Consider the following 25,009-nt stretch of genomic DNA (forward strand, 5'->3'; position numbering starts at 1 on the left):
GTTAAGAAAGAATTCTATCTAAATCATTTAAATTTTCTAGAACCTAAGAAGTATCGTGGGGGTTGGAAGTTAGCTTAAGCTTTACTTTCACACTCCTTGATAGATTGCAATTGAAGTAATAATTTATAGGTTATTAAAACTTTTAATTTAGTGTAACTCTAATTTAATATATAAAAGCTCTGAAGACCATGTATCCTCCTTTAAAAAAAAACTGAACTGAGCACAGTATTCAGGTAGCTATAGAACCTATTTTTTTTTTTTTTAATGTTGAGAGAAATCCAAATAAGTTACATACATTCTGTTTTATTTTTAAATACCTCCTTTTGTCTTAATAACTTAGGTCATATAAAATAAAACAATTTTAGAAATGAAGCAATTGATGGAAATGTTTGAAAAGTGAAAATATAGGACTTGCACATACTATTATTGACAAAATATTTGAAGATCCTAAGTTTTTACTGAAGCAATACAAAGGATTTATAATGAACTTGATCTTAGAATAATGAAAGGTGTAATATATTTTTACAGTATCCAGCAGTTCAACATGATTTAAAGGGGTATTTTAAATGACATTAAAGTTTAAAATGTAGAATTTCTTTCAGTCTTATTCCCCTCCCCAAATCCTAAGCGAGTACACGTCTCTAATTTCTAGCCAGGGGACTATTGCTTATCCTCCGACTTTGCCCCAGCCTCATCCCATACAACTGCCTAATTATTAACAAATCTAATTTTTGTGAAGCGCTCCCACAGTGACTACTGATAGCCCCACTAGCCTGTCTAAATGTTGACAAACTGCTTGCTTACTGTTCAAATGACTGAGAATAAAGTGAAAAGAAACACTTCTTTTCATACAACAACATGTCTTCCAACAGCTTTCAAACATTATGTTTGGCGTTTGTATCTATCGTCAGAGATGTTTTTGCAGAAAGTTAATTGTTTGGGCTAGTTATAATAAAATGTCAAAAAGGAACATGATTTTTCAAAACCAGACTCAAAGTCATACATTTTGCCTAAGTGAGCACTACACATTGCAATCAGTTATAGATCATTAGGCCATATTTCTAGGGAGATGAAAGTATAGGAAAATATCATACAGAGATAACTACCATTACTATTTTTTGGTAATAGTCTCTTCAATGTCTAACTCTAATGGGTGCTATGTTAACCATTGTAGAACAAAGCAGTGTTTACATTAGGGCTCAGCAAGTGGTAGCTCTGAATGCCAACAGAGAGCTGCTCTTCTCAATGCTCAACTGGCAGGACTCGGGGAAGGAAAAGAAAAAACAAAAATAGTATAAAGGACAATAATCATAAAGAGTATGCGGCGTAAGAAAAAAAGAATATACAACCTAGAGGGGTTTGTGAGAATGATCCTGAAATTGTCGTGAGGGCCATGAAGTGGCTTGAATAAAATTGATTTCTTATCTTTAAATTAATTTGTACTTGTGTGACTTACAAAGATTAATGTATTTCAAATATGTGTCTAACATTGTCCAATAGTATTTTTGCCATCGGTAAAACTACAAATGCTTAAAAAAAATGCATTACCGGTTTCAAAATTAACAAAGGCTTATTAAACATCTATTATACCCTGGTGATAAAAAGGTACATAAGAAAGGTAGTCCCTGTACCAAAAGGCTCCCAGCGTAAGTAGCAGCCATCTTCAAACACAACTAAACTATGAGATAAGTACCAGATTGGTGAAAAGAACCAAGCATTATTGGATATATAATTAATTCTTTCTCTAGTGCCTGGGGGAAGTATCTTCAGAAAAAAAAAAGATTTCTACTTAAAATAGTCCTTGAAGACAGAACTGAGTTATACCAAATAGAAAGGGAATTCCAGGCTAAAGGAGCAGCAAAAGGAATAGTCTATTTGTGCTGAAATATTACTTTTCTTTTCCTTTCATATGCTTTAAATCAGGAGTTCCAAATTTAAATGCCCACAGAATCTGCCAGGTAACATAATCAGGGACACATTGCAATCATTTCAAAATTTAATTTAATTATACTTTGAAAAAAAATGACATGTCCCTATCATAAATGGGAAACCATTATTAGCAATTATAAATGGAAAGTAACAGTAAAATAAACACAATGAAAACCAAAATAATTTAAATATATTTTATATTTAAACAAAACAATAAAATAAAAGTATACTAACTAAATTTTAATCCAGTGGTATGAAATGGGCATTCTGGAATGAGAAAGAATGAAATTCTTTATGAGCGTCACTAATAACAAGTATTATGTAGCCTTTAATGACTTAATTTCCAAAGGAAAATTAAATCAACTCAAGATAATTTCAAGTTTTTAAAAAATATTGAACTAAGCATGGAACATCTCCCAAATCACCATTAATTTCAAATGCAAAATCTTCAATAATTTTATTCAACAGATTTTGGTTTGAGAGGCTTGCTGAAGTATAGTCCATAATGTACTTTCCTGTAATTATCAATTTATTTGGTACTGTTCTTAAAGTGTTCTTTTTCTACTAACTGCTGCCTTCAAGTTAAGGAAAAAAAAATCTTATAAAGATTTTATATTGTCTTCCTTGTGTTTCTTCATAATATTCAAAATGTTTTCATGTTGTTCCCCAAAGTTGTTCATGAGCAGGTCATTCACAAGAGACGAAAACCAACATCCCATCATCAGGAAGTGCGTGCGTGTTTCCAATGTTATCATCACATGCACTTGGTACTGTTTATAGGAAGAGTTGATGCACTTTAAATTTTGGTTGGTCTATAAAATACCAAGCCAGTGTTAACCAAGCTTGTGATCTCTGAAGTTTAATGTGTTGTCCAGAAAAATCTTGAATATCCTGATACCTTAGTAGACAAGTCAAGACTTTGTGAAAAAAGTCAGGATGGAACAATAACGCTTGTAGACACTGCCCATATTTATTAGAAGCAAAAGAAAAATTTAGAATTTAGTGGCCCATGCCTAAACATGATTAGCAATTTTAATATCGTAGATAACCTAAGTATTTTCCTTTTTTTTTTTTTCCAATTTAAGCTTCTTTAATGTTGATGAAAGGTATTTGCAGTTCATATAAACCATACTTATGTGAAGGATAGCAGATGCTTCATATAAATTATCACTTTGATATACATATCTTATGGTTTATGAGAAAAGAGAAAAAATAATATATCAGTTTTGCTCCCTTTCAATGGGTTTTTTTTAAGGGATTGTTTTTTAGGTCTTGTCAGCAACATCAAACAAAAGGTACTGAGTACTCCACAGGGTACACAATGCTGCCAAGAACCTCAGAAAAGTTACATGACATGGAGAAAATGCACTTCTTGCTCCTTGAAGAACTTACAGTCTAGGGATTTGACAACTCGCAGTTTTAGGAACTGAGTGAAGAACAAAGTAAGGCAAATTCTGCATCCCCTAGAGCTATTGTGGATTGAATCATTTTAGAATTTGGAATTAATGCAATCGAGATGAGAGACAAAACTAAATTTGGCCGAGAATTCGTTCAGGCTCGCATAGTTTTATTAACATCCGTCTAGTAAACAGAATGGACCTAACAGACAACTGAAAGTAAAGACTAGATCTCTTGAATGCAAGGGCTAAAACTACTTAATTGTGGTTATTTTAAAAAGCAAACATATTGAATGGTATGACTAGGGAGATTACACTAGTTTAAAAATAGGCCAGGTACTGACACTGCATTCCCCTCATGCATTGCTCATTTAAAGTAGTGAATATTAAAATCTGTGGGCTTTACATCTAAACCACAAATGTTTTGTGTATCAAATATCCACCTCATGTGTACCATGAAAGTTTTATTTATGCCCCATTAAGTCAAAAGTAAATAGTCAAATTATAGTAAGCTACCTGCGTATTTTCATATGGATGGAAGGTCAGTATATCTAAATAGGAAATAAATGGTGATCCTATCTACCTATATAAAAAAAGAGTATCTTTCCAGATTTTGCATACACCTCATTATAAGAAGAGGTATGCAGGTTTTAAGGTTTCACAATCAGTTGTCAGAAAAACAGCAGTTATGCCTGCAGTATCTCGTTAGCATCTGACTCAGTTATTTTTAGATTACATTGTTTAGACATTGTAAACCCATCTAAAACTTTGTAATTATTTTGAGATGGTTCCAATGTTAACCCTAGAATCATCATCAGAAAGAGTAACAATGTGATGTAGAAGAACAGCTAATCAACATGATTAAATATGCTCATTTTCAGAAAAACAATCTGGTCATCTGGAAACAATCACAGCTACAACCTAGGGAACACTCCCATATGGGATACTGATCTGACCAAGGCACACTTTCTAAGCGGGAAAACTATCACATCAGGGTGAATTTAGGTCACTTCAGAGGAGCTGCCTATAAACATCCAAACAGACCTTCTTAGGCAACAGAACTGGTCCAATTCCTCTCAAAGCAGTTTGACACAACCTTAACCACATCAACCCAAAGCTTGAAGTTAAGTCAAAAGAGCATATTGGAGCAAAAGTGAACAGATATGTAAACTCTAGCACATGCTTATTGCTGTATTAAGTCTGAAGATGAGCACGTCCTACCCACAACAGTATTGCTCCAGGAAGCAGGGTAGGAGTAGTGGTAAATTAGAAAATAAACTATTAATTGCACAATTAATAGAAAAATAAAATCATGTTTCAAAATCTACAATAAACCTGTATCCAAAGGAGTCCTATACATCAGTGATGTGCTACACTTTGAATTCTGTGGTACAGCTTTGCACTGGACTCCCTCCGGCCTACTGGTCTGGGTATGGCTTGCTTCCCGCCTGTTAAAGGATGAATACGCTACACAGAGCTATGACGGTTTCTACTGAGTGGTAAAATTCACAGAAGTTCCAGGTTCATCATGTCAGGATCATTCCTTGTGCAAAGTTTGATGTAGATGAAGATAAAGTAGTTTCTTGGTCAATGATTGCAATTTGTTTCTTTTAAAGTCAGTGGGTTTCTTGTATAGTTCTATTACAATTGACCCAGGTTTAATTTCATCCATCTCCATGAAAGCAAAACACTTGGTGCTGGTAAACCTTTTTTTAGGCTTGTAGTGGTTGAGTTCAAAGAAGAGAGCTGCACCTTTGATTAATTTTTCAACATGTTTCTGGAGCTCAATGTCCACATTAAAATGAATATATGTATCTTCTTTTCTTGAAGCCACAGGAGTATCTTGCACAGGAGTTAAGTCTATGCCATTCAGATCCTTTACACTAACTGTAATATAGGGATGGATTCACTGCCCAGCATCTTTCAAACCAATATTCTCAATTCTGATAGTGAGTAATGTCATTCCTGGTTCCGATGGCAACCTTGGTAATAAAGTACTGGGAACTCTAGCAGGAAAAGAATCAGGAGACCCTGCTCCAGCACCATCCTCTTCTTCATCTTCTTCAAATTCCAAATTCTCTTTTTCACTAGGTGCCAAAATTCTTCTTAATGGGACAGGCTGAACATCAAATGGGAATTCTTTATTATATGTAAGAATATTCTTTAGGATTGGTTCTAGCTTCTTTGGGTCCTCCGGTTTAAATTCTTCTTGAGACTGTGTGGACTGTAAAGTTGCACTTTGCAATTCCAAGCATGTTGCAATTTTGCCTATGGTTTTCTTTTGTTCTTCTGTAAATTCAGAATTATTGTGTTGAGCTTGGGCCTCTTTTTGTAGATGTCTTGTGAATATCTGATACCCGTCTATCGCCTTCACCAGTTGGCCCCAAGAGTCCAAGTGGGCGCCTCTCCTAAAACGGGCGCTCCAGTGCTGCAGCAGACTCCAAGTCACCTCCGACATGGCCGGTCCCCACCCTGTTCCCTCCCACGCCTACCCCAGTAAGACCGGGTTGTAGGGTGCCATCCTCCCCGGGCCTGGCGCCCACATTGACAGGGCCAGGAAGACCCACTACGGCCACCACCACTGCCTGCCGAGGAGCCGCCCAAGCCCATTGTCAAGGCTATCTTGGGTGGTAAGGGCTTCTCTCTATAGACCCAACCAAGTAGCTTTGGCTTCCAGTGCAAAAACTCGTATATGTGGATCAAGTCCTTTGAAGAACCATCATGGTTTTAGAGCTGTTATCTATGCACTATTCTACTTTCAAATACTCACGATGGAAAGTTTAATAACCAAACATTTCACATGTTCACACACTATGACTAAAGGGTATTATCACAATATACATTACTATTTTTTATATCTATATCTGCATCTGCATCATTATCTAGGATATCTGTAACACATTTTTAATATCTATATTCTTAGTATTCATTTCTAGGCAAAGGCAGATTATTACTACTTAAAGCAATCAATTCCGCTTTGCAGTTCTTTCCCTTTCTCATCACATTGCCATAGAGGGACAGGCCTGTATGGGCAAAGGGGTTTTTTTCCACCATGGGAAGGGAAGCTCAAAAACTGAAACCCTGAAGGCTACATGGGAGCAGGACAGCTCCCCCTCCTCTCCAGAAAGACAAAGAGAAACCCTATCTCCCTAATGTAAACAAATGCCTTTTGGGAAGAGAAAGGGAAGGTGTCTGATTTCTTGCCCATTAGAATCAAAAGAAATGCCTCGGGGTTGGGAAGGGAGATAAAATAAGCATTTCAGAGTTTATAATCCAGAATTTTATATTTATATGTAATCAAATGAACAGCTTCAAGCATTGCCCAGGTGGGAAGAACATGTTTGGGATTGGAAGGAAGGCCCAACAGACAGGATTCTAGGCCTTTTACACTACACTTGCAACTATTGCATCTGTGTTTTTATCTGCTGAAAAAAAGTTCAGAACCACACATTTACACCCCAACCCCAGGTCCACGGACCAGTACCAGTCCATGGCTGTTAGGAACCAGGCTGCACAGCAGGAGGTGAGTGGCAGGTGATCCACTGAAGCTTCATCTGTATTTATAGCCACTCCCCATTGCTCACATTACCACTTGAGCTCCATCTCCTGTCAGATCAGGGGTGGCATTAGAGTCTCATAGGAGGGCAAACCCTATTGTGAACTGTGCATGTGAGGGATCTAGGTTGTGTGTTCCTTATGAAAATCTAATGCTTGATGATCTTTCACTGTCTCCCATTACCCCCAGGCAAACAAGCTCAGGGCTCCCATTGATTCTATATTTCGGTGAGTTGTATAATTACTTCATTATATATTACATATATAATAATAATAGGAACAATAATAATAACAGTAATAATAATAGAAACAAAGAAACAAAGTACACAACAAATGTAATGCACTTGAATCATCCCCAAACCATCCCCCCTGCCACATCCCCAGATTGTAGAAAAATTGTCTTCCACAAAATCCTTGGTGCCAAAAACGTTGGGAACCATTGCTCTAGATGAGAAGTCAGCCTAAAACCTCTGTGGCAGTTGGAACTAATGTGATACTAAGGGGCATACTGTCTATATACTGTGGCTTTCCCCATCATTTACACAAGCCATTTTCATTTCTGAAAGCCAGTTTCCTCCTTTACAAGTTAGTTCTTGCTGAACATAACTTACAGGACTGTTGTGAGGATTAAATAACATAAGGTAGATGAATGTTTTCTGTAAAAAAATACAAACAAACAACCACTGTATTAGCATTGCAGGATATTACTAATAGCAAAAATCTGAAGGTTGAAACTCAGGTCTGTTTTGCTATACCTTTTCTCTTCACTTCTCTTTCAATTTCTCATGCAGTAAGCTTTGTGACTTTAGATTTTACTCTTGTAAAAATGCCCCTTGATTAGGGTCATCTCAGGTGACAGGATAGACACAATTGCTGTTCTTCAGGACAAGTTTGGTGATTATAAATCCTAGAATAATTCTCAGTCCTAAAAAAATATTTGTTTTAGGAAGTCATGCTTCACTTTGTCATTTACCTGGTGAATTTATTATTCTATTAATCCATTCCTGTTTGAGAACTCTGTATTCCAGTTCTTACTGACTTTGAAGGAAAAGTAGATTCAAATTCAACCTGCTCTGGCTTTTTTTGTGACATTCAGGGATCCATTAAACATGATGTGGATCAACATGAGTGAAGTTTTAAATGAGTAAGTCATTTTTGGGTTACTGGTGCCACCAACCTTATTCTCAGGATTGAAAACAAAATGGCTGTCTCATTCTTCCAACCTACCATCAGACCCTTTTATTTCATCAGTAAATTCACTGGAAGAAAAATGTTATAGAATCCTCGAGTTGGATTTTCTTGTATGGTTCCATAATTCTAATGAAAGGGACTCAAGATCCAGAGTTGCTAAGTGATTTTACCAAGACTGTGCTCTTTTAATCAAAATGGGGTCTAGATAAAACCACCTAGATAATTTTAAATCAGTGTTTTCCAAACATGTCCCATTGCTACTTTGGCAGAATGTTCCTTCCAGGATAGTGTAATTGGTTGATATTATCTTTCCAAACTCCCAGTACTAATAACAGAAAGTTTTATCAAATAAAAAAATGAGTTATGTGTATTTCGAAACACAAAAAAGTACCATGACTTAAAATTCAAAAATATTTTATGATGCATCATAGAGAGTATCCTCCAACGGCTTTGCATGAAGAAAAATTTCATACTTCTGTAGGTGTGAGTGGCTGCTCCTCTGCTGATTCTCATTTCTTAGGTTCCACTAAAGTCATTGTTTGCCACATATCACTAGTTTGGTCAATTCCTACTGGGCAGATTTCATCCTAATTATTCCGTTCTCTGTATCCTTGCCTAGTGTAATCCACCCCCACCCTGAGGCATTTGCACCTTAAGTATTGACAGTGGGAGGCTGAAGCCTACTCAGTTGGGAACTCTCCCAGCCATTTTCAAAGATCTTGCTTCTTTTTGGAGGCTTACTCTGCTGCTGATGAGCCAGTTATCTTCTGCTCATACAGTTTCTTGCCTGTATGCCAGCCACTGATTTTTTTTTTGTTTGTTTTTGTTTTGTTTTCTGAGACAGAGTCACCCAGGCTGGAATGCAATGGCACAATCTCGGCTCACCACAACCTCCACCTCCCGGGTTCAAGCGATTCTTCTGCCTCAGCCTCCTGAGTAGCTGGGATTACAGGCATACTCCACCACACCTAATTTTGTATTTTTAATTGATACGGGGTTTCTCCGTGTTGGTCAGGCTGGTCTCGAACCCCGACCTCAGGTGATTTGCCCACGTTGGCCTCACAAAGTGCTGGGATTACAGGCGTGAGCCACCGGGCTTGGCCCTGGATTCTTAATTATTAATTAATACAACAAAGGCTTTAAAAAGAGGATGTTCCCATTTACAAACTGAAGAAATCCAAAGGCATGGTTTGGGTGTTGGAGCTGGTGGCAAAGGTGTTTTAGCAGCTGCAGAAGTGGGAGGAAATAGTAGGAGAGACCATATTAGTTACAGCTTGGAAGAATGTTTCCACATGCAAATGATAAATGTTTTTTACCTGTGATTTCGAAATGTAAGAAATGCCTTTCCTTTGGTGCCTTAGTCATTTCCATGTCTCTCTCCTTGTCTCTTCTTAATAAAAGTAATGAAGGAGCAGGAACAAAGCATTACACATATACTGTGAATATAAATATACCTGAGTCCTCTCCTGCAGTTCCTACAAAACTCCTTTAAAATACTCTTCTCCACCTTCATAATCCTATAATCAGTGGGAATATTTCCACATGCTGTCAAAATTTCAGAGATTCTTCTCTTAGGCTGACAGAGTAGTAGCAGCTGCAGAGAAATGGGCAGTTTTAGTAGTAACTGACAGCAGTAGGAAGACTATCATGAGATGGTAGACAAAATTTGACTTTTATTTCTTTGAGGGTACAGTAGAGATATAACCAAAGATAAATTAATGGCAAGGGAAAATAAAATTAATGAACTAACATTTATTGAACAATTACTAACAGCCAGGTAATGTGAAGTAGCTATTTTTATCAATTCTTGAGCATGTCATCAAAAGCGCACCAAAACCACAAACGGAGAGAGATAAGTCTGCCTTTTGAGAGCTACACAACACAATTGAAAAAATAATCCTAAAAAGAATAGGCTTACAAGACTTGGTTGTAAAATAATTGAAAGTTATATCCCTTTATTCTGAGCAAACTATCGCAAGACAGAAAACCAAACACCGCATGTTCTCACTCATAGGTGGGAATTGAACAATGAGAACACCTGGACACAGGGTGGGGAATCATCGCAACACCGGGGCCTGTCGCTGGCGGTTGGGGGGAGGGGGGAGGGGATAGCATAGGCAGAAATACCTTAGTGTAAATGACAAGCATTAATGGGGTTGCCAGCCACACCAACATGCGCACATGTTATTTAATTATATGTAAACAAACCTTGCCACGTTTGTGCACATGTACCCTAGAACTTAAAGCTATAATTTTAAAATAATAATAATAAATTTAAAAATTTAAAAAAAGAAGAAAAGCTGAGGAATTTCAAACTACTGTTAATTAAAACTGTAATCATTTCCTAAATAGGCATACATAAAAGGGTTGTTCTTGATGTTAAAAAAAAAAGAAAGTTATATGCCTTTCTTCAAATATTGTGTCCATCTATTAGGGAAGCTCATAAAAGTAGGGGCTTAGAGAAAGACAAAACATAAAGGCAAATATCGAGAATGCCCATCTAATACTCTTAAGCAGGAGGCCTCCAGACTGGCCAGAGTATTATGTCTATATGACAAATGTAGCTATGTGGAGAAAGCTAGAGTTATATTATACACCTAAGTAAATAACCAACTTTCCTTTTCAAATTCCTCACTCAGCAAGAACGTTTCTGTTCAGTTGGCTTTCCATGTAGCTCACCTTCAGGGAGAGATTGCAGCAGACAAGTTCACATGGCAGAAAGCTCTCCTTAAAATTAATGCATAGCATAGTGACTGTAGTTGATAATACTGTATTACATATTTGAAATTTGATAAGAGAGTAGATCTTAAATGTTCTCACCACACACACACACACACACACACACACACACACCCCAATGGTAACAATGTGAGGTGATGCATATGTTATTAGGTTGGTGCAAAAGTAGTCGTAGTTTTGCCATTACTTTTGATTAATGGCATTAAGTACATTGCAAATTACAGTTACATTCAAGGTCTTGAACATGACTGCACAGTGCCTTGTATTACTTCTAATAATGATGCTTTCAGTGTTCAACCAGATCCTCAGCTGTAACTTTTTCATATCAAATACAGAGAACAGTAAGATTTAGTAAATTGTCAAAGCAACATTCTAAATTGAGTCCAAGGATCACTTGCATTCTGACTAGTTAGTTCCTCAGGAATTTGAAACATCACCACAACATGGAATATTTCAATGGTTTTGCCTATTAATCAGCTTGATGGCAGTAATAATTTCACCATGTGTACACATATCAAAACAGTACTATGTATATCTTAAATATATATAATTTTTATTTGTCGATGATATCTCAATAAAGCTGGAAAAGATTAATGTTAAAAGGGGAAAAAACCTTAATGTACAACAATGTATACTTGTCTACTGTGTTTTGATAGCTTGATTCAGGATTGCTGAGGCCAGTCACTCTGGAGCCTCAGTGATTTTTCCTTTCTGAGCTTCCAGGACTGAAGGTCAGAACTTGAGTATAGCAGAATCATTGAGGTCAAAGCCACTTGTGGATACCTAAGGGGGAAGTTGGTGAGGATTGACCTGGTGATGACCCCTTTTGTCTTATTTCACTCTTTCTTTGAAGTTCTACAGGTATGACTTTCTCCATTTTATAGACGAAGAAGACACTGAAGCTCAGAACTATAATGTGGCAAAGTCTACCCAGATAACAAGTGGCAGAGCTGGAGTTTAACCCATGTCTATAAAATGTGAGAGCCTATTCTTATCAGTCACTACACTGTGCACCCTTCCATAAATGGTACTGAGGTATCCAGAAGCAGGAAACAACTTTACATCGCTACGAAGTATTATTCAATGTGGCTAACTTTGTCATACATTATTAATCCTTATCGAGTGTAAGAAAAGCCCAGTTACTATATATTATAAACAAATCGAAGTGAATATTCATCAGAGAAAATATAATATAAAAAATCCTAAGCAATACAAACACAGATGCTACGGCTTCATGCTTAATCCCAATACATGCAGCAAAGATAGAACATTACTTAGAATAACCATTAAGTTGTGCTACTTATGTTTATATTTTCTAGGATAATGAAGTAAGTAAAGCCTCTCTCCTAAGTATACTTGATTAGAGCAATGAGCACATACTAATGAGTGCTCGATGCTACAGCACATTAATTTACATAATAATGCTTTCCTTTGCATTATTTCCCTTGTTACTCCAAATAATCCTGGGTGCCAGGCAGGGCTAGTATTTTTCATTTTCATTTTATGTTGTAAAAACTGTTTTAAAGTGTCAGAAATTGTTCTCAGACCCTTTAAAGAAACCTGGTTGTGGAATATGGCACAAGGCGGTCTGAAAAATTGCTTCGAGTACTGACAAGTACATCGTCTTTCTTCTATTGTGACTTTAAATGCATCCGACATATTTTTATCATTCCAGCTGTTGCTTTTGCTTTGTTCCTGCAATGCAGTTTACCCAGTTTGGGATCTGGCCTTTTGTCTTCTGGGATTCCAGCTTAAGCACTAATCTTCTGCTTGTTTATATGAAAAGTCTCTGGAACTTTCCCATTCTCCTTTTTGTTCTTTTCAGCTGTCTGGCAAATACCGCACCTTCATAATAGATGAAGAACCCGAGGCTGAAAGAGGTTAATGAAATTATCTAGTGATACACTACTAATAGGTGAGAGGATTGGGACTTTAGCTTTTGTTTCTCTGACACTGAACCCTGTGTTCTTCTCATTAACTACACTGCAAATTATAGTGGTGTTCAAGGTCTTGAACATGACTGTCTGCATGGTGCCTTATATTAGTTCTAATAATGATGCTTCCAGAGTTCAATCAAATCCTCAGCTGCAACTTTTTCATATCAAAGACAGAGAACAGTAAGATTTAGAACATCATCAAAGCAACATTCTAAATTGAGTCCAAGGATCATTTGCTTTCTCGCTAGTTAGTTCCTCAGGAGTTTGAAATATCACCACAACATGGAGTAGTTCAAGGTTTTTGCCTAATACAGATGAATGCAGAGCATACAGCGTAGGCAACCCTATTGCTAAAGGAAGATGTACTTACAGTGAAACAAGATGTCTGCAAATAAGTGCTATTAACTAATTTCCCCGGAAACTTAATTTTCTTTTCTTTTGTAAATCTTTTAAGTGTTCAAAATGTTAGCAGTACTGCTTTTGGAATTATATATTAAAGAAACATAGTTCTCTTTTCAAGTATTTTTTTCTACTCTGAAGAAGTTTGATCTCCATTCGAGAACTTTGATTTTCCTCGTGATTGGCTTCATGTTGAGTCAAGTTTGTGCAGATTAGTTTTGTGCTTTGGAAAACTATAGAGTAAAAGGGTCAGTCAATATATTCTACTCACTAAACACACATTTCACATGAGAAAGTGACATAGCTTTAATAAAACAATCTCCTGAGAGCAAAGCTTTGAAATATTTATCAAACACAACTTTCATAAATCCTGCAGAGAAAAACTGCTTGAGCAGGACAGATACCACAAAGCACTGCTGCTATTTGCCTCACCCAGTAGAAGTTAAACGCCGTTCTTTGTAAAAAGCTGTCAGTCTTTAAGGCTTATGTTCTGTGAAGAAAGTGCTATAGCGAATGATCTGATCGCTATTTCTATTCGTGTGTGGGTTGACTTTCTTTCCCTTTTTTTCTTTTCCGAGACAGGGTCTGCCTCTGTCCCCTAGGCTGGAGTGCAGTGGCACCATCATGGCTCACTGTAGCCTTGACCTCCTGGACTCATGCGATCCTCCTGTCTCAGCCTCCTAAGTAGCTTAGACTACAGGTATGTGCCATCATGCCCGGCTAATTTTAAAATTTTTTTGAAGAGACAGAGTTGGTTTGCCCTTTATTAAAGGCACTTTGGGCAATAGCGTATTTGATTTTATTAAGTATGATAGATATTATGTATCTATAATGCCTATATGCCAAGAGCAATATAAGGGTAAAAGCATAGACTTTGGAGCCAGGCTAGCTGGCTCTGGGCTTTATTAGCTGTATGTGCCCAGGCAACTTACCTTTGTGTGCCTCAATTTTTAATCTGTAAAATGGAGAAAATGAAAGTAGCTATGTCATAGGCTTATTATGAAGATTGTATTAATAAGAGAAAAGCATTTGAGACACACCCTGGCACATTTGTGAGCACTTAAAATGTTCATTACTATTATAGTGAATGTGCCAGGTTGACATGGTCATAGCAATTAAAAAATAACGAAGATATATTGAGTATACCCTGTATGTATCCTGAGCTGGCCTCACACCATGTAGTTTGTCCCTTGATTGTGTTGTTTTTTCCTCTTGCTTATGGATTTAGTAGGACAGGAATGAAGCCCAAGCTGTCCTATTTCCTGAGATAGGTAAATTGCTTGGAGCTGTGCTGTCGAATATGGTAACCACGGGCCACACATGGCTCTGAAAAATAAAGTTTATATGAATTAAAATGGAATAAAGTTTAAAAATTCAGTTCCCCAGTCACAGTGGCCACAATTTCAGTGCTCAATAGTCACATGTGGCTAGGGACCACCATATTTGATGGTACAGAACACTTCCAACTGTGCAGAAGGTTCTGACAGCAGATTGGTACTGTGTTTTCTCTACTTTCATCCCAACATATATCTAGTATAATTAGCTTCTAACTTTCAAATGAGATACATTTTGAAAGTTCATTTGTAAGTTGGTAGGAGCTTTGAATAAAACTCCTTATGAACAAATTATATTAAGATTATGGCAACATGAAGCATATGAAGAGAAAATGGCTAATAAGCATAAGAAAATGTTCAATCTCATTAGACATGGAAATTACAGCAATGAGCTTAGTTTTGCTTTTCCAACTGGAAAGATTAAAATAATTATCAGGTACAATGCTGGGGACTGTGCAGTGAAGCAAGTGCTTGTGGGTGTATAAGTTGGTAAAACTTAACTGGAAAACAACTTGACAATACATATTAAAAGTCTGAAAATTGTTTGTATTCTTTGACTCTGTAGTTCATCTTCCAAAACTCTAATATAAGAAAAGAATTAGAGATGTTTACAAGATTTAGTACAAAGGTACTCATAACAGCATTATAGATCACGATGATTGGAAACAATCTAAGTGTCTTATGATTGGGGAAGTGTGTTACTCCACTCTCACATTGCTATAAAGAAACACCTTAAGCTGCTAAGGTTAATTTGTGCAGAAGGAAAAAAGAAATGCCTGAGACTGGGTAATTCATAAAGAAGAGAGGTTTGCTTGGTTCACGGTTCTGCAGGCTGTACAAGAACCATAGCAGCATCTGCTTCTGGGGAAGCCTCAGGGAGCTTTTGCTCATGGCCGAAGGTGAAGTGGAAGCAGGCCCAACTGACAGGGCCAGAGCAGGAGCAATAGAGAGAAGTGGGAGGTGCTACATACTTTTAAACAACTTTTAAAAGTATGAGTTCTTACTGCACAATTTAAAAGTGATAGAATGATATCGTGTGTAGTACCAAGCAGGGATGGTGCTAAACAATTCACTAGAACTCCGCCTCCATGATCCAATCACCTCCTACCAGGTTCCCCTCCAACATGGGGGATTACAATTGAATGTAAGATTTGGTGGGGAGAGAGATGCAAATGATATCAGAGAGGATTAGGGCAATTATGACTTTGATATATTGAAATGTTATATATCCATCAAAACATTTTGTAGCCTGTTTTATAATATAGAAAATACTTATATAAACATAAATGAAAGGTATATTGAATACTGTATAGTATGAGTAAATAACTAAAATATACTTAGGAAATGCTTGATAATAAACTAAAATGTTAATAATGATAGTCTCAGTCTGGGGGATGATATGTGCTAGCTTTCTTTTCAATACTCATGTATACATTCAAATTGTCTATAGTACGCATGTGCTGCTTCTATGATCAGAAAACAAACAGACTCACAAGAATGCACCAAAACTATTGAGTGCAGGTTACTGATAAATAGTGAAACTAAATAGTGAATACATAGTGAATCTACTATAAGTATGACTAATCAGATAAATTTGATAAAAGAAAACATAAAACCAGATAAAAGAAAGCATTCCATAACTTTTTATTGAACATATAATGTATACTATGTCCTACAATAAGATGTTTAGGTTAAAAAATGAATTAAGTATTAAATAAAATAAATTAATCATAAAAATAATCTGTTTAGGATTTTCAATACACACATAGACATATCCTACCAGGTAATTATATAGAAATAAATGCATCACAAATTGTGGTTACTTACATTTATTTTTGTTCATGTTACATGTCCTTTAAGTGAGGCTGTGGCTATACTCCATGTCCTCTTCACTTGGGGATGTAGGAGTACAAAGGGGATGATCTCCTTCCTCTTCATCATAAGGGTCACGGCAAACACCTCTATAACAAAAGTCAGCTTAACAAGAAAAAAACATGACAAAGTTATCTGAGTATAGCTTTGCATGACACGGGAGCCTTCAGAATGAAGACCCAAAGATACAGGGAAAGCTATCTATTTTTATGCTTAGTTTCAAAGAAGTATGGACAGTTGTGTAGAAATGTGATTGAACACAGGGGTACAATCTAATGCGAAGAGACACAGTGGGGAAATTCGGCAAGGCCCATCTGTTTAGATTCTTCTCGGTCTCTTTGTGCAGCATTTCTTCCTTCCTGGTACAGGGTGGGATTCCTCGGGAATAAGGGATTTAATTTCTTTATAGCCAGCTTTTACACAGAAAGGTTGGGAAAGGTTGGAGTAATATTTTTACTGCAACCTTTACTCCAATTTTTATGGCTGGCTTTGGGGAAAGGGGTTCTGGTTTCTATGACCTGTCTTGGTGAAAAGGAATTCAGTTTCCATGGCTTGCCTCAGGGGAGAAGGAAGGGTGACAGACAGAAAGGCAGGGGAGGATGAGAGAGAAACTTTGCCTCTGAGACCTTCATTTTGGGGTATCATTTTCTGAGCCCCAACAGAGACCAAGGCTAAAGGAGTAGCCCTTATCAAAAACATTGCTGATCTTCCTGGAGGAGGGAAAACAGAGACAGTGGAACCCAAAATGGCTCATATAGATTGTGCTTATGACTAGACTTCACTCGATTTACGTTCCATTAGCCAAAGCAAGTCACATGGCTACACTTCACAGTGGGGTAACAAGGACAATATTCCTGCAGGAGAGGCCAGAAGTGGAGGTGACTGGTATGGAGCAACATTGAATGCTTTTGTGTTAATGCAGTCTGCCACATACCTTCCCAGAGGTTTTAATTCTATAGATAAGGCTCTGGAAGCTGTCCTTGTAACAGCTCTCTAGAATTTTGACAAGTCTAATGAAGGGACCCCATGCCTGGGAATCAATAAAATATAAAAAATTATTACAATCTATGGCATTGACACATAAGTAGAGTGACTATAGGTCTTGATTGGCTAAGGCTTACTTGCTGGTCCAATATAATTATCAAGAGGATTCCTTTTTGTTCTCAAAAGTATCCCATGAATAAGTCATCCTTTATGAAAGTAGGGAAGATGGACACAGTCTTCACATGGACTTAGCTCAGGATTTCAGCATTCCCCTAGGCCAATCATATAAACAGGATCTCTTTGGCTCCAATGGATGGTATTCTAGAGAAACACTCATCCTGATCTTTTAAAATTCACTAACAAACTTTTTCTAGGAGTCTCTAGAGGGAGCTCACATCTGCTAAAAAAGACAGCTCTTTTTGTCCTTTTAATTATTGTGTTAAAGGCAAAATAATTGTTGTGCCTCTTTATTGGACCGTTTCTTACCAGGTACCTCTATACTCACCTGTCCCTGCAGAATAAATATACGTTTTACCCCACTGATGTCAGGGTTGACAACCACACTTGCATTGATCGGTGAAAGATGAATGAGTGGAAATAATGGTGCCTCTTTAGAACAGACATTTCAAGCATTATCACATGGTTCTGCCTTCTCTCTTTTTCCTCTACTGCAAGAATAGAATGTTTCAGATGAAAGTTGCTCCCTCAACATTGGTCCCAGAATGAAGATGTGGAACAAGGTGTAACTAAACCTCAAAGAACATGTAACCTAAGGAACACAGGGACTGGTTGAGTAAACCGCTGTGATTCTGGGATTACTTGAAAATGCAGCATAATTTAGCCTAAATCGAATGATGCAGTTTTCAGTATTTTTTTGTTTTATTTTTCTTATATTTCAGTTGTCTCCCTTGGTTAGCCTCTGATGCTGTGAAAGGAAGATATGGTTATGAGAAGCCATTGCTATGCTATTATTGATAATCTGGTACAGCAGATGCTGCAACATTTGACACTGCTGTAGCAATGCCAGAGTGTCTTGCCTCCTGTCTTCCGGGCCAAAAGCACTGCTGTTGCAAATGCTCAGCTGCAGTGGATACATGCTGTGTTTGTTTCCATGCACATCCTCCCTTCCTTTGTGGTCTTTCACCCTCTTCAATCATGTTGTTTTCTTGGGGATGCCATGTGTGGATTCCCTCCTCTTCACACTGGAGTCCACTTATGACCTAAGCCCCCCATTCTTAGTATTCCATTCCCCTAGGCCGAGTGGTGGGTCCAAGGGTGAGCATGCAGCTGAAGTCCTCCTTTTCTGGGCCTTTTCATTTTCTAGCAGATGTAGAAGGTGCTTTTCTTATGAAATGTTGGAGCTAGAACAGTAGGTGGCTGGAGCTGCTTGTGAAGTCTCACAACCATGTGGAGATAGCCTATATATTGGCAGAGAGAGTAAAACTAAGGAAAGACAGAAAGAGCTGAGAGAGAGTCACAGAAAATTTGGGGGAGCAGAATGGAAAGGATTAAGATGGCAGGAGAGAGGGAGAGAGAGAGCCCCCACCAACTCTAAACGGAGTCGGGCCTGAAAACCACTCTACTTCCTCTGTCCCCATTTATAGAAACTAAGACGTATCTATTTACCTCGGGCTCGTTTGTGTTGGATTGTTGTCCTCTGAAATCAAAAGAGACCTATTACACACTTGCGCTGTGCTAAGGTAAGGCCGTGCAGAAGTTACGCTGCTGCCACACGTTGCCAACATTATAGATGTTACCAAAACAATAGCCTGCAATTGGCCCTTTTGGTAAAGGTGAGAACTACGGGCTGCACTCCACTATGGGTAACGCAAGCTTCAGAGAAGGGCCGCCACTCTCGTGTCTGACTGGGATTTTTGTTGTTGTTGTTGTTAACTTTATTTCAACTTTTATTAAACAAACCAAATCCAGCAACTTTTGCAATCCATTGCTAGAGGGTTGCTTCACAACGGAACCTTCATTTCTGGAGGGGAAGAAACCATGGCTTCAGGCGCACGACTGAAATTTGGCTGTGTTCCATCATTAATGTTCCAACATCACCAGGGACACAAAACTCAGCATGAGGATTTCTGCCCAAATCTCCCTACGACAGGTACTTCTTCAACGCTTCCACCGCCTCTCCAGGCTCAGGGAATTTGAGTTTGAGTGAGGGGCCCTTCTTATTCCCAGTCCAGAGCTCCACACTGCTGCCCTCCAGGCGCAGCTGCGTCACGTCGAAGCTGCCCCTCCGGGGCTCGGCCGGGTTCACCTTCCTTGGAAGCTCCGGGGCCTCCAGGCGCAGCGCCTGGCTCAAGGCAGCCAGCGGCGTTTCGCCCATACACGCATCAGCTCGTGCAGTGCTCAATAACCACGGTGGCCTCTTCCACTCCCTCCTCGCCATTCACCAGCTTCTCTGGCTTGAGAATTATGTGCTCCACTCCACTAAGTGTAACGCAACCTTCAGAGAAGGGCTGCCACTCTGATGTCTGACTGGGATTTTAATAGAAAGGTTGCCAGTTCTTTTTTTTTTGGTATTATAACTAATTTATTATTATTATTATTATACTTTAAGTTCTAGGGTACATGTGCATAACGTGCAGGTTTGTTACATATGTATACTTGTGCCATGTTGGTGTGCTGCACCCATCAACTCGTCAGCACCCATCAACTCGTCATTTACATCAGGTATAACTCCCAATGCAATCCCTCCCCTCCCCGCCATGATAGGCCCCGGTTTATACAGCCCGTTTCCTGTTATGGCATATGACTAGGGGAGCTGCATCGGAGGATGACGCGAGGGACGAGCTCCATACAGCGTCCAAAACCAAATCCCAAAGCTATTCATTCATCTTAGTCGTTTTTAAAAATAACTTAGTTAGTTCTTTGAATAAAAGACTCATATTTCTGATTTTATGTTTTTCTTTTTTAAAGAGGGGTCTTATATTATTGGCCACACAGTTTTCACTAACAGTTCTTTATTAGGAAGAGTGAGAAATGGGGTGGGGCTAGTCACAGAGGAAGTTGGAAACATCTCTGCTCTTTGCCACAGAAGGACACAAATGGTGCAGATATGTCGTCTTTGTTTTATCTGATCAAATTCTTAATCCAGAGAAGCGGACTGCTGAACAAAGGCAGAACAGGAAATAATTACCAGATGAGGACCATGAGCTTTCTCTCTGAGCCATGTCTATCTTTTGCTGAAGATATCTTCTCTCTCTGAAAAAAGAAACAACAAAAGATGAAAAGAGACAACCCACTAGGACAGGAACACAGCAGATTTAATTGAAAAGGATTCTGAGATTCCTAGAATTAAAGCTGTGAATTACTAGCCCCAGTGCTTCTCCTACAATGTTTTTGAGCTCACTCTATACTCATACGTGATATTCAGTTTCTTGTGAACTCTAGATGCTATAAAACAACAGAAAAGAACCGTAGTGAGTAAAGGCTAAGAATACACATAAATGGAATAATTTTGTAAACCAGAGAGTTAGACAGTCTTAGTTTTAAATATCATTTCCCAGTAAAAGGAACTAGTCCTTTGAAGAAAGAATTGATTAAATGTTGGGGTGAGAGAACGTACAAAATGAGTAAACGTAAAAGAAAGCCAGGAAGTGCATAAAGACTAATGGAGGCATTGAGGGGCTTCTACTGTTCAAATCTGAGAAATTAAAATATATTTAAAAATGAATTACAATGGATTTTAACACATTGAACATCATCATCAAATGGTTTCCACAAGTCTCTGGGAAAGGAGAGGGCAGACAGAAGGAAAACTTATTTTACAGAAAATGCTGGATAATAAATATACAATTAGTGACAGATGTACAAGGTCACATTTTTGCAACTATTGAAAAAATAATTCATCAGACAAGAATCATCAGTGGGTGCTAAAGCCATGGGGTGAAAGCTGGTTGGGGAACAGGATAGTAGCATGCTCTCAAAGTATTTTTTAATAATGAATGAATCTGGTAGAAACCACCTTAATCAAATTATCAAACTCAGTATCACCAGTAATGGTATAAATGGGACATATACCTCTTGATGTGATGCAATGTGAAGTATACAACAATTCAGGAAATATTAACCTACAGATAAAATTGAAAAAAGTTTGGTTTAAAGGATGTGAAAAAGGCAATGAACAAAGTTAATTTAATGGGTATGTGCTAAGTTTAATAATCTAAGAACACTTAAGATAATCTTATTTCTAAGCTTCCATTAAACATTTGTAGAAATTTATATTAGTGCACAAAAGTTGCTTCAATAAATGAAAATTATAGGATGTTTTATAAGACAACAGGTCTGAATTCTACTTTTAAGAAGCCAGTATCATTAGAGACAAAAAAAAATTAAGAAGACAGGTATTGAAGAAACAACTAAAAAACTGTGATAACAAAATTCAATGTGTTAAGTCTTGAATTGATCCTGGATCAAAAAGATAAACAGCTAGAAAGGACATTATGTAAACAATTAAGTTAATTTAAATAGACCACCAATTAGGTATCCATTACTGTTAGATACACTCAAATTCAGTGGCTTCAAATAAATAATTTATTGCTTCTCTGAAAACAATAAATTGCAACAGGTGCTGATGGTTTTCTCTTCTGGTTTCACCTGCACTTAACCATGCAGCTGGAGGGATGGCTGAATGACTGAGTTTCTCTGTTTAGTGCTCTTATAATCTCAAGGAGACTGGCTCAGGTGTCCTCTGGTAAGAGCATTCTTCTAAGAGCACAGGCTTCAATATGCATAGGTTTATCTAGCTTCTACTTGAAGCATGTTCCTTTGTTGATAGTGGGTTGGATAGTGGGATGAGATGTTCATCAAGACCATTAATGTAGCAACCAACCATAGAGTATATATTAGATAATAGTTTTGAATCAATATAAATTTCTTGTATATAATAATGACATTGTGATTGTGAAGGGGAGAGTATCCTTATCTTAAGCAATAAATGCTGAAATAGATAAAGGTAATGTGTCATGATGGGTAGATTTACTTTCAGGTTATCTCAGGGAGAGTAGGGAGGAGTGAGAAAGGGTAGAAGGGAGGAAGGAAGGGAGAGAGATGGGAGGGAGAGGGAGACGAATAAAGGAAGCAAAATGCTACCAGTTGATAGAGTGTTTATTTACTGCTTTTTCAACTTTTCAAACCTGGGTTTGTGCACAAAATTTTAATAGGTTTAAAATTTTACAAAATAAAACTTGATGGGGTTCAAAAGATCCCCTGGAAACCTTGTTAAAGAGCAACTCTGTGTTTTCTCTGCCTCTGAGATACTGATTTAGTAGTGGGTCCAAGATCTACTTGTGTAACATGAGCTAAAAGTGACTCTACTCATCCATCATCCACACTTTTAGAAATACTACATTATAAACATTAAGATAAGCTCGTACACTTTCCTTTTTAAAAAAAAAAATATGTGAGACAGATGGTTAGAAAACACAGGTCAAATTTAAAAAGAAAGAGAAAAGGAAATGGTTAAAATTAAAAGATAAAATAAGATGGAGGAATTGAAATCAAACATACTGTTGATAAGGATAAGTATAAATAAGAAAAATTCATTTATTAAATAAATAGACTCTTATATTAGATCAAAAACCAAAACTAAGCTATTTACTGCTAACAAGAAATTCATCTAAAGTTAAGTGGAAAAAAAAGGTATGACAACGGACAAAGAGTGGAACTTTATAACAATAAATTTTGCCCTCTATATTGAAGATCTAATTGGAATGAATCTTTCTAGACTAGGTAATATAATATAAAAATTCAAGAAGCAAACCTACAGGGAATACAAAAGCAGAATTTTAAAATTCAGGAAATATTAACAGGATTGAAATTGTGAAAAAAAGTTTGCTGTGTTTAAACGATATGGAAAAAAGACAAGTGAAGCAAAGCTTAAAGGGATGGCTAAGTTTTCAATAAATCTAAGACACACTTTAAGAAACTTTACTTCTAAGCTTCCATTTAAACGATTTGTTTAGAAAACTAAATCTTAGTGCACAAAAGCTGTTTTCAAAATTTAAATAAATACAAATATATTAATTATATGACAAATAGAAATTATAAAAATAAAAATTTAAAATCTCCAGCCACCGGAAATTTTTTAATGCTATCTTAATTATTCTTGTGTAAAGCAGGATATTAAAAGTAATAATGCAGAATATCTAGAAAATGAAAATAAACTCTAGACACCAAAACTAATAACATGTCTGAAACTATATTTGTAGAAAAATTAATAGACCTAAGTACTCACATTTACTAAAATATGGAATAAAATATTGAATTAAGTACTTAACCCAGGTAGATCAAAAATAAAAAAAAGAAGTCCCAAGACCAATAGAGAAAATCAATAAAAAGTTGGTTCTTTGAAAAGATCAATAATTTTGATAGGTGGCTAGCCATGTTAATTATGGAAAAGAGGACACAATATTCAAAATAAAAGAGAGGTCATAACTACAGAGCGTATGGACATTACAATGATACCAAGGAATATAATATGAACAACTCTTATGACCATAAATTTGATAACTTAGATGAAATAGCTAATTCCTCGAAATATATAATCTGTCACAACTCACACAAGAAGAAATAGATATGAATATTTGAATATCTATTTGATATATTTGAATATGCTATATATATATATTTAATAGGCCTGAATGGGTCTGTATATATTTTAAAGAAATTGAATTAATAAATAATAACTTTCCAAAACAGAAAGCACCAGGCCCAAGAGCATACACTGGTGAATTTTACCAAACATTTAAGGTAGAAATTATACTAATTCTCTATAATCTCTTTTAGCATATAGAAGCAGGAGGAATAGTTCTTAACTCATTCTATAGGGCCAGCATTACCCTAATACCAAAATTAGAGAAGAAATGACAAGAACAGAAAATCACAGGTCAGTATCTCTCATGAACATAGATGCATAATCCTCAACACGATGTTAACAAATTGAATCCAACAATGTACAAAAAGAATTACATACCACAACGAAGTGGGATTTATCCCATATATGCAAGGCTGGTTCAACCCATGAAAATCAATTAATGTAATCTATCAGATTGGCAGGCTAAAACAGAAAAATTACAAAATCATATCAATAGATGAAAGCATTTGACAAAATCCAAAACCCATTCATGATAAAAACTCTCAGTAAGCTAGGAATCAAGGGGAGCTTCATAAACTTGATAAAGAATATTCACAGAAACCCTACAGCTCACATAATAATCATGAGAAACAAATTTTTCTGCTGAGATCAGGAACAAAGTATTCTTTTTCTGCACTGCTTTTCAACAAAGCTAGACCTATGGGAAGGTCCAGCTAATGAAATAATACAAGACAAGGAAATAAACAATATGCTGATTAGAAAGAAAGAAAGAAGACTTTTTGTTTGCAAATGATATGATCACTTATGCAGAGAATCCAAAAGAATCAACAAAAACAAACTCCTGGAATTAATAAGTGATAGTAGCAAGGTTGCAGGATATAAAAATCAATATTCAAAAGTCAACCACTTTCCTATATGCCAGCAATAAACAAGTGGAATTTGATACTATAAAAACAGTAAAATTTACATTAACGCCTTCCCCCATGCCACAGAAAGTGAAATACTTAGCTACAAATCTAACAAAATATGTATAAAATCTATATGAGGAAAACTACAAAACTCTGA

General features: G+C 36.9%; 1 pseudogene across 1 annotated transcript; it reads right to left on the reverse strand.

Moving 5' to 3' along the window:
* Positions 1–4,863: 4,863 nt before the first annotated feature.
* Positions 4,864–5,784, reverse strand: LOC108520358 (axin interactor, dorsalization-associated protein pseudogene; annotated as a pseudogene). Its single transcript, XR_001882889.1, has one exon. The product of XR_001882889.1 is annotated as an axin interactor, dorsalization-associated protein pseudogene (transcript).
* Between the last annotated feature and the right edge of the window lie 19,225 nt (positions 5,785–25,009).

The sequence above is a fragment of the Rhinopithecus bieti genome, unplaced genomic scaffold (assembly GCF_001698545.2).
Source record: "Rhinopithecus bieti isolate Rb0 unplaced genomic scaffold, ASM169854v2 scaffold_50922, whole genome shotgun sequence".
Taxonomy (NCBI): domain Eukaryota; kingdom Metazoa; phylum Chordata; class Mammalia; order Primates; family Cercopithecidae; genus Rhinopithecus; species Rhinopithecus bieti.